This window comes from Manis pentadactyla, chromosome 10 (assembly GCF_030020395.1).
Source record: "Manis pentadactyla isolate mManPen7 chromosome 10, mManPen7.hap1, whole genome shotgun sequence".
NCBI lineage: Eukaryota > Metazoa > Chordata > Mammalia > Pholidota > Manidae > Manis > Manis pentadactyla.
In genome coordinates, this window is record NC_080028.1 from 81642158 (window position 1) to 81655213 (window position 13056).

General features: G+C 43.4%; 1 protein-coding gene across 2 annotated transcripts in view; it reads left to right on the forward strand.

Moving 5' to 3' along the window:
- Positions 1-11876: 11876 nt before the first annotated feature.
- Positions 11877-13056, forward strand: part of IL4R (interleukin 4 receptor) — a 47167-nt gene continuing 45987 nt past the window's right edge. For both annotated transcript variants that reach the window (XM_036916888.2, XM_036916889.2), the window contains exon 1: positions 11877-12006. The gene's annotated coding sequence lies outside the window, so the exon portion shown is untranslated. The remainder of the gene's footprint in view (positions 12007-13056) is intronic.

A 13056-nucleotide genomic window follows, 5' to 3' on the forward strand; every position in this document is an offset into this window, starting at 1 on the left:
TCCTTGCCATCACCACCATCATCTTCCCGATGACCAACTTTATCCTCCCCAACAACCCTATCATCCTGCCCACCACCACCATGATCATCCTCGCAACACCGCCATCTTTATCCTCCCCACCACCGTCATTATCATGCCAAACACCACCATCATCCTCCCACTACCATCATTATCCTCCCCCCCACCACCATCATCCTCCCCACCAATCATTATCCTCCCCACCACCATCAGCAGCAGCATCCCGACGCCCCTCATAGTTATACTCCCTAACACCACCATCATTACCCTCCCAACACCATCATCCTCATCCTCTCCACCACCACCATTGTCCTCCCCAGCACCATCATCCACCTCACCACCATGATCATCCTTCCCACCACCATCAGCATCCTCCCCACCATCATCAGCATCCTCCCCACCTCCACCACCATCAGCATCCTCCCCACCATCATCAGCATCAGCATCAACACCATCATCAGAATCATCATGATCTTCTTCTTCTTCTTTTAGAGAAAGCCTGCTTACAATATGCCTTGCCTGAGGTATGAGTGAATGTCATCCTTCCTCAAGGGTGGTAGTAAAGGATCCCATCCTCAGCCTCTTGGACATGGTCTCCTGGCTATGTCCGGAGAGCTTCGCTCAAGGCTGTTGGCAATCCTTCTGTCCTCACTGGCCAAAACCAAGTGAGCCACAACGGCTTAGAGGTCCCTGATGGCCCCAATTCTCGAAATAAGCCCACTGGGTCTGTTCTGTCACACTAAAAAATAAAAAAAGCTGAGCAACAGAAATGTAAACAGAGGTTAGGACTTCTATTTCATGGAGTCTGGAAGTTGGCTACAACTAGTAAAGTTTGGTTGCTCAAAGATGTTAGGATTCCCATGCCTGGAAAATTCTTCTCATATTATAAGAATTCCACATGTCTAGTGTTGCTGGAGTTTAGTTGTTCATAGATGTCAAGGCTCCCACACTGCAGTTGACTTGGCCTGTCTTCATGGGGGCAAGATGGTCTGTTACAGCAGAATGACCCCTTCTGTCAGGAATACTAACATTTCTCCAGAAGCACCCACATACACAGACTTCCATTTGTGTTTCATTGGCAGAAGTGTGTTACCTAACCACCCCTAGGACAAGGGAGTCTGAGAAAGCTGCAATAGGACTGTCATGCTTGGTGAAACAAATCATGATCCATTGCCTCAGGTAGGGTACATTGCTGCCCCCAGATAAAGTCCAAGTTCTATTGGCAAGGGAGAGTATACCAGGTGAGTACCATGAGTATGCAGCAATTCAAGCTACTATGGCTGCATAACAAACTATCCCTAAACTTAGTGCCATTTATTTTGCCTATGAATCTGCAATGTGACAGGGATCCATGGGGACAGCTGTTTCTGCTCTACTTGGTGACAGCTGGAAACAACAATAGCGTTTGTTTTGCTCATGATTTTGCAATGTGGACAGAGTTCAGTAGGCTAGGCTCATCCCTGTTCCCCTTGGTGTCAGACAAGATTGCTCTGGAGCTGTGGGCAGGAAACAACTGAAGGCTCACTCGCTCACATCTAGTCCTGGCCTGGCAAGCCCCAGGCAGCTGGGGCTCCTTGGGCTTCCCTCTCTGTGGTCTTCCCATGTGCTTCCTTTAGCATATTGGTTTCAGAGTAGCTGGACTTCTTAACGTGTTAGCTCAGGGATTCCCAAGGTGTGTGTTGAGAGAGCAAGAGAGAGAATTCCAAGTGGAAGCTGAATCCCCTTTTGCAGTTACTGAATCATTTCCACTACATTCTATTCATTAGACGAGACCCACTGGGGCCAGGCCATAATGGAGGAGAGGGGAATTAGACTCCATCTTTTTGTGGGAGGAATGGTAAAGAATTGGACATGTTTTAACAGTTCACTGTGTCTGCCACATCTACTTACCCTTGACAGAGACCTAGAAATATATCAAATTGTAAAGCATTTTGTTGGATGGAGAATTAAGAATGGTTGAAAAATTCTTTGAAATACTTTTTTTTCTTCAGATCCTAAAAGGCACATCTCTTTGCTTTTAGAAGAATCAGAGTGTGTTTTGCTCAGAAAAGGAAGTAATTCCTCATTACAGAGGCAGAGCAACTCTGTTGCAACTAGTTCCCTGCCTGCGTCCCTCAGCCTTACCATCTCCATGCACATAGCCTAACTTCCAGCACAAACAGCTTTTTGCCTAAGGGCTCGTCTCCTGGTTGTTGGAGGCTGCTCTGCTCCCCATCCTGGTTCCTGTCTCATGTGGCATTTCTTGAAATGTTTGGAAAATAACCACTTCCACCTCAACAGGTTTGAGTCAATAACTGAGAAGAGTAAGTGTATAAATGCCCCAGCTCTTTTCCCATATTCTCCACTGTCACCCAGCATTTCCAACAGAGTTGGGCCCCAGTTGACCACAGTAATCACCTGCTGGATAGGCAACCTATATTAACGTTTTCTCTTCCAGTCTTACTTCCCCTTAAGTCTCCTGGGTTTCCTGGCATCACTGACCAAAAGCACTGCTTGCATTAGAATCCTAGTCTCAGACTCTGCTTCTGGGGGAACCAAACTAAGACTGGGTTTAAAATTTGGAAGATAGAGCTTCCAGTTTCAGCTACAACATGGAAAGAGCTTGGAAGTCATCACTCTAATACTCACAACAAAGGAACAACTAAATAAAATCAAGGATTTTTCCTAGTTCCATCAGATCTAAGGCATACTGCCACCCCAAAGTCTAGAGACAGATAAATACAGACATTCATAGCCAAGATCAGCTTACTGGAAGCAGAAATCACTGGAAACCTGTGGAGCTAGTGATTGGTAGGAACAGATAGGAACACTTAAATGGTAATTTTGATGAATTGCAGAAGCTGAGTGTGAACTAGTTTGAGAACTAAAACCCCTACAGGCCCAGTCCTAGGAGGGTCCTGTACTTTCATGTGTTATACCTCTGGGAGCCTACCACATTCTCACAGTTAAGATTAGAGAAAAAAAATACATGTTTTGGGCATGGGGAGGAGAAAAGTTATCATTTTGAAATGCCCAAAACATTCTCAGTAACAAAGAACTGCCTTTTAAGCCAGACTACCTTACCAGAGCCTTTTCTCACTTGGGCAAAAGGAAATTAAGACAACTCCAGACCCATCTAGCCTTCCTGTCTTAATAAGGCAAAAAAAAAAAAAAGCCTAAGAAACGTTTCTGAAGGTCACAGACCCACTAAAACACTGTGATTTAATCATATTATTATAGACTGCTTCTTCTCTCCAATACCTTACCACAACATCAACAGGACTCCAGGATAACAGTGGACTACACCTGAGACAGCTGCAAGACACTGACTTTATTTAAGGTTTTCTTAGGGAAACCCAAAGACAGCAAAGGTGAAGAAAAAGGATACTAGAGAACACTGAAGCCCCCAACACCTACAGCTACAGCAAATATTAAACACAGCCAGCTCCTAGCCAGATTTGCATAAAACCTCCCACCAGAAACCTAATTATCTAAGTTCCTATTATGCAATATTGCATGTCTGGCTTTGAATGAAAAATTTCAAGACATGCTAAACAAGACAAGGAAAAGCACAATCTGAAGTGACAAAGCAACCATCAGAACCAGACTCAGATATGACATGGATTTGAGAATTATTAGATAAGGAATTAAAAATAACTACAAATTACTATGTTAAGGGACCTCATGGAAAAAGTAGACAACATGCAAGTGGCAAAACTGAAACTACAGAAAAAATCAGAAGGCAACACTAAGAAAAATATACACTGTAGCAGATACAAAGAATGCCTTTGGTGGGCACATTACTTGACTGGACGCAGCCAAGTGAGCTTGAAAATATTTCACTAGAAACTTCCCAAACTGAAATGCAAAGAGAAAAAGAGTGGGACAAAAAAGGAATAAAATATCCAACAATTGTGGATGATTACAAAAGGAGCTACATATGTATAATGGGAAACCAGAAGAAGAATAAAATGAGAAAGGAATAGAAGAAATACTTGAAGCAATAATGTTTAATAAATAACAGATCCAGGAAGCTTAAAGAACACCAACAGGAAGAATCCCAAAGAATATACACCTAGGCGTATCATATTCAAACTGCAGAAAACCAAACACAAAGAGAAAATCTTGAAAGGAGCCAGAAGTGGCAAGAAGAAGTATCTATAGAAAAAGAGACTTCATGTCTCTTCATGCAAGGAGGAGGAAAGTAGATTGAAATATTTAAAGTGTTGGAAGAAAAACGTCAATCTAGAATTCTGTATATGGTGAAATTATCCTTCAAAAGTGAAGGAGAAATAATGACTTTCTCAGACAAAAACGAAGGGAATTTGTTGGCAATAGACCTGCTTTCTATGATATGTTAAAGAAGTTCTTCAAAGAGAAGGAAAATATCATCAGAAACTCAGGTCTACATAAAGAAGAGTGTCAGAGGAGGAATAAATTAGAGTAAAAAAATCCAATTGTAATAAATTAATTGACCAAATAGATAACTGTTCAAATTAATATTGATATGGTTTTGATTGGGTTACTATAACATATGGATAAGTGAGATGGACAGCAGCAGTGTTACAGGGGATGGGAAGAAAGGACCGGAAATATTTTGTTATATTTGCACTACCTGTGACACAATATAGTGTTATTTGAAAGTAGATTTAGGTTAGGTTGTAAATGTATATAGCAATTTCTATGACAATGTTTCTTTTAAAAAAAAATAAGAAGACGGATACACTGAGAGAGGAGAGAAGATGAAATGTTTAATTAAGAACAGAGAGGGCAGAAAAAAAAATAACACCACAAAAAGGGCAATGAATAGAAAACAGTTACCAACAGTCTAGATATTAGCCCAATTATATCAGGAGTCATTTTAAACATGAATTGTCTAAATACACCAACTAAAGAACAAGATCCAACTATGTTTTATCTACAAGAAACACACTTTAAATACAAATGAAAATGAATGGTATAGAGAAAGATATACTAAGCATTAATGCTAGCATTAATCAAAAGAAAGCTAGAGCATATTAATTTCAGACAAAGAAGACTTCAGAACAAAGAATGTTAAGCAGGCATTAAAAAGGGGAATTACATAATAATAAAGGGGACCATTCTCCAAGAAGACATTATCTTTAATGTATACCTGCCTAACAATAAAGTGTCAAAATATGTGAGGCAGAAACTGATAGAACTGCAAAGACAGATAGATAAATCCACTATTTTAGAGGGAATAATATTATTGGATAATAACAATAATGGAAGGTAGTCTTCAAGACCTCTTTCAGTAACTGACAGATCGTAGAGCAGAAAAGCAGTGAGGATATAGTTAAACTGAACAGCACCACCAGTTAACTGTATCTAATTAATAGACATTCATAGAACACTTCATACAACAACAGCAGGTTATATATCCTTCTCAAGCTCATGTGTAACATTCACCAAGATAGATCACATTTGGGGTTAACATATTCAAAAGATTAGAAATCATACAAAGTATAAACTTAGTACACAATAGAATTAAACCAAAAATCTATAATAGAAAGACAACTGGAAAATCCCAAAATATTTAGAGATTAAAAAACACACTTCCAAATGACCCACAGATCAAAGAAGAAATCACAAAAGAAATTTTTAAAAATACGTGTAACAAAATGAAAATTAAAATATAATTTTTATTATGTTATCAAAATACTATCATATCAAAATTTGTGAGGTGTGGTGAAAGAAGTGCTGAGAGGGAAATTTATAGCATTGAATGCAGATATTAGAAATGAAGAAAGTTCTAAAATCAATTAACTCTCTACCTAGGGGACTAGAAAGAGAAAATCAATATAAACCTAAACCAAGCAGAAGAAAAGAAATAATTAAAAAGTAGAACAGAAAGCAATGAAATTGAAAACAGAAATCAATGAAACCCAAAGTTAGTTCTTTGAAAAATCAATGAGATTGATATACTTCTATCCAGAGTAACCAAGAAAAAAAGCCAGAAAAAAAGAAAGGAGGCACAAATTAGTAATAGCAGAAATGAAGCAAAGGTGATTACAATTGATCCCATGGACAGAAGTAGGATATTAAAGGACTATTATGAACAACTCTATGCCTGCAAATTGGGTAACTTAGATGAAATAGACCAATTCCTTGAAACTCACACCTATCAACACTCACAAAGGAGAAACAGATAATATGAATATGCCTCTATCTATTAAATAAATTGAATCAATCATTAACAACCTGTCAAAAAAGAAAGCACCACGTCTATATGGTTTAAATGCTGAAGTCTACCAAACATTTAAGGAAGGAATTATGCCAATTTTCTACAATCTCTTCCAGAAAACAGAAGCAGAAAGAATACATCTTAATCATTCCATGAGGCCAGCATTAGCCTAATACCAAAATCAAATAAAGATATTATAAGAAAGGAAAACTGAAGACCAGGATCTCTCATGAACATAGATGCAAAAAGTCCTCAATAACACATTAGCAGATCGAGTCCAATCATGTATAGAAAGAATTATGCACTACAACCAAGCAGAATTTATTCTGGCTGTATATGGCTGGTTCAACATTCAAAAATCAATTAACATAGCTCAGCACATCAACAGGCTACAGGAGAAAAATCAAATAATCATATCAATAGATGCATAGAAAAGCATTAACAGAAGTCCAAACTCTCAGCAAACGAATAAAAGGGATTTCCCCAACTTGATAAAGAACGGTTACAAAAAATCTACAGCTAACAAAATACTTAGTGGTGAAAAATTGGATGCTTTCTCTCTAAAGGTCAAGGACAAGGCAAGGATGTTCCCTCTCACCACTCTTATTCAACATGGAACCAGAAGTCCTAGATAATGCAGTAAGACAAAGAAAATAAATAAAGGGTATTTAAACCAGGAAGGATGAAACAAAACTGTTTTCTTTACAAATGACTTTATTGTCTATGTAGAAAATCCCAAGGAGTGAACAACAACAAGAAATTCTCCTGGCACTAAGTGTTTGCAGCAAGGATACAAGGTTAATATATGAGTCAATTGCTTTCTTATATACCAGCAATGAACAATTGGAATCTGGAATTAAAAATACAGGAGCATTTACATTAGCACCAGCCCCCTCAACACACACACACAGATATAAATCTAACAATATATATATAAGATTTCTTTGCAGTATAAAGAAAACTGTCATAGTCTGTTGAAAGAAACAAAAGGTCAAAATAAATGAAGAGATATTCTATGTTTCTGGGTAGATAGACTCAGTATTGTCAAGCTGCCAATTTTCCTCAACTTGATCTATAGATCTAACACAATTCCAATGAAAAACCCCAGCAAGTTATTTTGTGAATACCAACAAAGTTATTCTAAAGTTTATATGAAGAGACAAAAGATCCAAAATAGCTAACATAACACTGAAGAAGAACAAAGTTAGAAGCAGCATCATCCAGCCTCAAAATTTATTATAAAACTATAATATTCAAGACTGTATGGTATTGGTGAAGGAATAGACAAATAGATCAGGGGAACAGAATACAGAGCCCAGAAAAAGACCCATACAAATATGGCCAAGTTATCTGTCGCAAAAGAGGTAAGGCTCTCAATGGAGAAGGATAGTCTTTCCAACAAATAGTGCTGGAACAACTGTACATTTATATGCAAAAAAAAAGTCTAAACACAGACTTTCAATCTTTCACTAAAAATGGATCATAGATCTACATGTACAATGCAAAACTATAAAACTGCTAGCAGGTACAGTAAGAGAAAATCTAGGATCTAGGTGGGGCAGTGAGTTTTTAGATACAACACCAAAAGCATGATCATAGAAGAAAAATGTTGATAACTTGGACTTTATTAAGATTAGAATTTCTGCTTTGCAAAAGAATGCTGTTAAGAAAATGAAATGATAAGCCACAGACTTGGAGAAAATCTTCACAAAACACATATCCAATAAAGGGCTTGTATCCAAAACATACAAAGAATTTTAAACTCAGCAATAAGAAAACAAACAACTCATTTAAAAGTGGACAAGGATCTCAAAAGCAAAAGATATACAGATGGCAAATAAGCACTTGAAAAGATGCTCAAGGTAATGTCTTTAAGGGAAATGCAGATTAAAATAACAATAGATGCCAATTCACATTAATCAGAACACTGACAACACCAAATGCTGGCTAGAAAACAGAACAACAGAAACTCTCTCATGCACTGCTGTTGGGAGTGCTCCATTATAAATTTTTCTATTAATCTACAACTGTTCTAAAATTTTTAAAAACTGAAACATAGGCTTGAAAGCAAATAAGTGTGTTATGATATTGAACATGAACTGAGCTTATACTTAGACAATCTTTGGGAGCTCCTGGGTTGAGAAGTGGAGTTTTCATTATTTGGGGGCCTCTGGGCTCCTCCGCAAGGCCTGACACAGAGCTGTCCCTAACAGCCTGGACAGCTTGGGTGAAATTGGAATAGCGGGACTGTAGGCAAGAGACAAATTTCACATCTATTCTTTCTCTGGGGACTTGGGACAAGGCTCTGTTTTCTTTAATTCTTTTTTGTGACATAATTTCAGACAGGAAAGAGGCAAGATTAGTCCAAAGAATTCCTGTATTCCCTGCTGCCAGATTTCCCCAGTTTTCCCATGGGACCACATCTGCTATCTCCTTTCCTGTCTTTTCACCCACGTTTTACAACCAAGCAAACAGGCCAAGGGAAAGGTTCCCTTTGAACATAACAATTAACATTTATTGAGCACCTACTATGTGCAGGTGTCATTCCAAGCATTTGCATATATTCCATCATCCCATGCTTACGTAGCCATTGGGGCCTGTCGCTGTCCCCACTTGGCAGATGTGGGAGCTGAGGCATAGAGGAATGACCCATTTTCCCCAAAGTCCCATAGTCAGTAAGTAGTGGAACTGCTTCAGACAGAGGTTGTCTGGTGCTAAGTGAGGAAAGAGCAAAGATGATCTAAACATGCAGAAAACAGGGTGGGAACCCACTCTGGGAGGCTAGCGGGACAGAGAGCCCAGGCCACACATACCCAAAGCGGGATGTCACCTCCAGATGAGACTGAACACAAAGTCAGAGACACCTAGACAATGCTAAAGAGTCATCTTTACAAGGGGAAGTTAATTCTAAGGCAGCTGGGTTCTAACACCAGCCGTATGGGATTATGTGGGTGTGTAATGAGCATAGGGAGTGTGGTGGTGAAAGTGTGTGAGGGAGTGTGTGTGTGTGAGGGAGTGTGAGTGGGCCAATATTTGAGTTTGAGTCTGTGTGTGTGTGGGTGTGAATGGTGTTGACGTGTGGGTGTGGGGATGAGTATGAGTACAGTGCACATGTCAGCACACGAGCATGAATGAATGTGAATATACTGGTCAATGAGTGTATGTGTATGAGTGAATGTGTGTGGACAGATGAGTGTAAATGTGAGTGTGTGAGTGTGCATGTGTGGGTGTGTGAGTGGGCAAGGGGGTGAGTGTGATTGTGTGTGAACTTTTCTAGGCAGAACAGACTTTACTCAGTGAAGTGCCTGCTGTAGCTGCTCAGGTACCATTTCTGCGGAACTCATGTTAAATGTAAAATTATCATCTGACCTGTTGGAATTCATACCTTGTCTGGCCAATTCCTACCTTTACTGATCCTTCCTGAGGCCCCATCTCTACTCCTCTCATGTCCACCTGTTCCCTATCACATGTTCATTATCCTTAATTGCTTGTGTCCATTTACCTGTCAGGGCCCCAACCAAACCCCCCAGGGCCAGGAAGGCAGGGGCTGGGTCCGTCTATTACTCACTCTCCTCAGCCCCTAGCTGTGGGCCTGGCACATGGAGGCATGAATAAATAGATGCTGAATAGCTGTGGTTTTTCCACACCACATGTCATGGCTCACCTCCAGGTAGTTGCTCATGCCATCTTGAGTGCCTTTCCCCTTTTCCCCACTGACCCTTGGAGACACCCTCAGAGGTCACCCACTCCAGGAAGCCATCCTTGTCTCCAAGACTGAGTCCACCGTACGGTCACATACTTGAGTTGTAAGTTCTCAGAAGGCAGGGCCTGGGTCTATTTCATATCTTCACGTCTGCGTCCTCAGCACTTGCCACGGGGCTAGGCACACAGTAGGGCCAAGAAAGAGCGAGTGCATGAAGAATAATGAGAATTGAAGGACTGTGTCCCCTCCCCTCGGAAGCCAGCCCTTACTCACTGGAGGTTTCACTGCTTCCCTGGCTTGCCCTCCACCCTGGCAACCCCACTGGGCTGTCCTTGGCTCTGAGGACTTTCCCTCCACCCTCAGATCAGGATCAGCTTGAGGGCAAAATTTCTCTCTGGGTCCCCAGCACTGCCCAGCCTGAGTCTGCACACCTCCTACCTCCCCTGCTTCATCCTCCCCTCCTCAAGGCTCTCCAGACAACCTGGCCTTCAGACAATTCCTCACATGTCGGCTGAAATCCATACAGCCTTTAAGATTTATGAAGAAAGATTTATTCAGTTTTATTAAGTGTTGTGAGCCGGGATGACAGTTGATGAGAAAGCTCTGATCAGACTGCTCCGTTCCTTTTTGTATGGAGATGGATTATAGGCAGTTTACAGCAGAGAAAACGTGACAGTAACTAGTATAACAAGCACTGTGTCAAGGATACATTTCATTTAGTGTCCTGAAAAGTACAGACTCTGCACATTCTGGTGCTCTGTGTGGGAGAGTCGGTGCGGGTTGGGACTGATCATTTTCCCCTGAAGAATTCTGTCAAGGCCATGAGCACCTGACTCCTGTTCAGTTTTGTTTTCTTTGGTCTTCAAGACCCTTTTCTTCTCAGTCCTGGGTGAGGGGCTGCAGCAATCCTGCTGACAGAGGTGAGAATGGCTGCAGAGTGTCTTCACAGCAAGGTAAGACTTGTCCTGGCTGACTCAGGGCTTCTGCAGCTCCCAAAGCAAGCTCTTCTTTCCTGTGGGACCACTGTGGGGGGACTATAACATTTCATCTTATTTCACAGTGTTAAGTTGGTTCCCACCCCAGGGCCTTTGCACTTGCTATTTTCTCTCTCTAAACTAGTTTTCATCCATTTCCTCTTCAGGTTCTCCACTCAAATGTTTCCTCATCCAGGATACCTTTCAACCACCTGCCCCACTGGCCTAACAGGTCCCTCTCTGTTTTACTTTCTCCTTGGGACCTTTTGTTCACTTGGTATTTTTCCCTTCCATTGGGTTCCTTCTGGGCTCTTTTGGTGTCCAATGGTTAGTGTATGGAGCATGGGCTCACATCCCACACCTGCGGCATAATTCTCAGCAAGTTTCCCCTCAGAGGCTCTGTGCCTCAGTTTCCCCATTTGTAAAATGGGTGTTAGTAATATAGCTCCCGCATGGTGTACTTGTGAGACTTGAATGAGTCAATATATGCAAATGCCTTCTAACAGAGCCTGTCAGATTGTACTAGCTGTTGATGAAGGGTTGTTTCACCAGCTACATTCTTCTGGAGCCTAGCACATAGTAACTGCTCAGTGTATTTGTTGAGTGACTGTAGTTGAAGGAACGAACAGGCAACTGGTACGTAGCAAACATTGGGCTGTTGGGAAGGGGGGGATTGAAGTTGACCAGCCCCAGCCCGAAAGGCACCTGCCCCTCTACAGAGTGAGGAGGGGGCCTTGGCGGGAAGGGCGGGGGAGGAGGCGGAGCGCCGACCTGAGCCCAGCGGGGTGGCTGGGATTTTACCGTGGCCGAGAGGAACTCCTGCGGGTTCGCCGGCGGACGTGGCCTCGGGCCGCCGCGAGGACGCCAACAAGCCGCGGGCCCGGAGCTGTGTTGCCCCGCGGGGAAGGCAGGAGGCGCAGGCTGAAGGAGGCGGAGGACATGGCCGGGACGCGGCGCCCGGCGCCGGGGACGTGGAGGCGGGGCGCGCGGGGCGGGGCGCAGGAAGCCGGGGCGGGCTTGGTCCGGCGCCCAGGAAAGCCCCGCGCGGCGCAGGCGGGCCCGGGCCGCCCAGGAGTCCCCACTTCCCGCTCGGGCGCTGGCACGGCGAGTGGGGCCGGCGCGCACAGGTAGGACCCGGGGTCTGCTCGCAGGTCGGGGGCGGGGGTTCGGCCGCTGGCGGGGCTCCAGGCAGTGGGGCTCCTGAGACAAACCCGGCCACGCGCGGGGACCGCCCGCCGCTCGGGACGCTGAACCCGGAGCCCGCTCCAGGCAGTGGCTGTCTCTGCCCATTGCGCTCAGAGGCGGCAGGAGCGGGGAGCTGGCGGGCTGGCCCTGGTGCCCAGGCAGCCGGCCCGCGCGCCCCCACGACTCGTGCTGGCCTCTAGGGCGTCTGGGGACATGCTGAGCGTGGGATAAGGCAGGTCTGGCCCACGCACCGCTTCCCTGGACAGTCATCCCCTGCCCGGAGCACAGGAAGTTGGTGAGGATTGCGGGGAGAGAAAAAAGTGTAGGGGAAGTTCTGAACACTGTGAGGTTGGATACTAGGTCAAGGAATCTGACCGAGGGAAGCAAGGCCCTTTAGCCCTGTGGTCTCATTGGAATATTAGATGGACCGACAATAGCGGTCATTTCCTGAGACATATTTTGTGTGGGCTCTGTCTTGAACGCTGAAAGTATTTAGTTAATTCTCTAAATTACCTTCCCGGTCGCTAGGTATGTATGTATTGTGGCCATTTTTCAGATGAGGACACTGAGGCACAGGCAACTTAACGTGCCCGAGGTAACAGCCCACCTGCCAAGTGTGGAGCAGGATTCAAACCCAGGCAGTCTGATGCCAGAGCCGGCTAGTTTTCACCCATCAACAGTATTTGTCAGACTAACCCAAAAACGAGTTCTCCAGGGGATTCGGTTAAAACGCAGATTCCCAGGCCCCCTTCAGTGAGATTCAGATTCAGTAACTCCAAGGAATAAATCTGGATCCTTTTCTTCAAAAACAAAATCTGGATTTCTATAACCAGGAGAGAGTGAGGATGAGCAAACTCAGAAGTGCCCGCTGCTCAGCTTCTCAGATGGCTCCCAGGCTGGCACTGATCCTGCTGGAATCCTAGCCTCTGCCCTTCCCCAACTCTTGATGAGCTGTGAGCCTTGCTGCTCCTCCCCTGTGGCTGGTCTGTTTA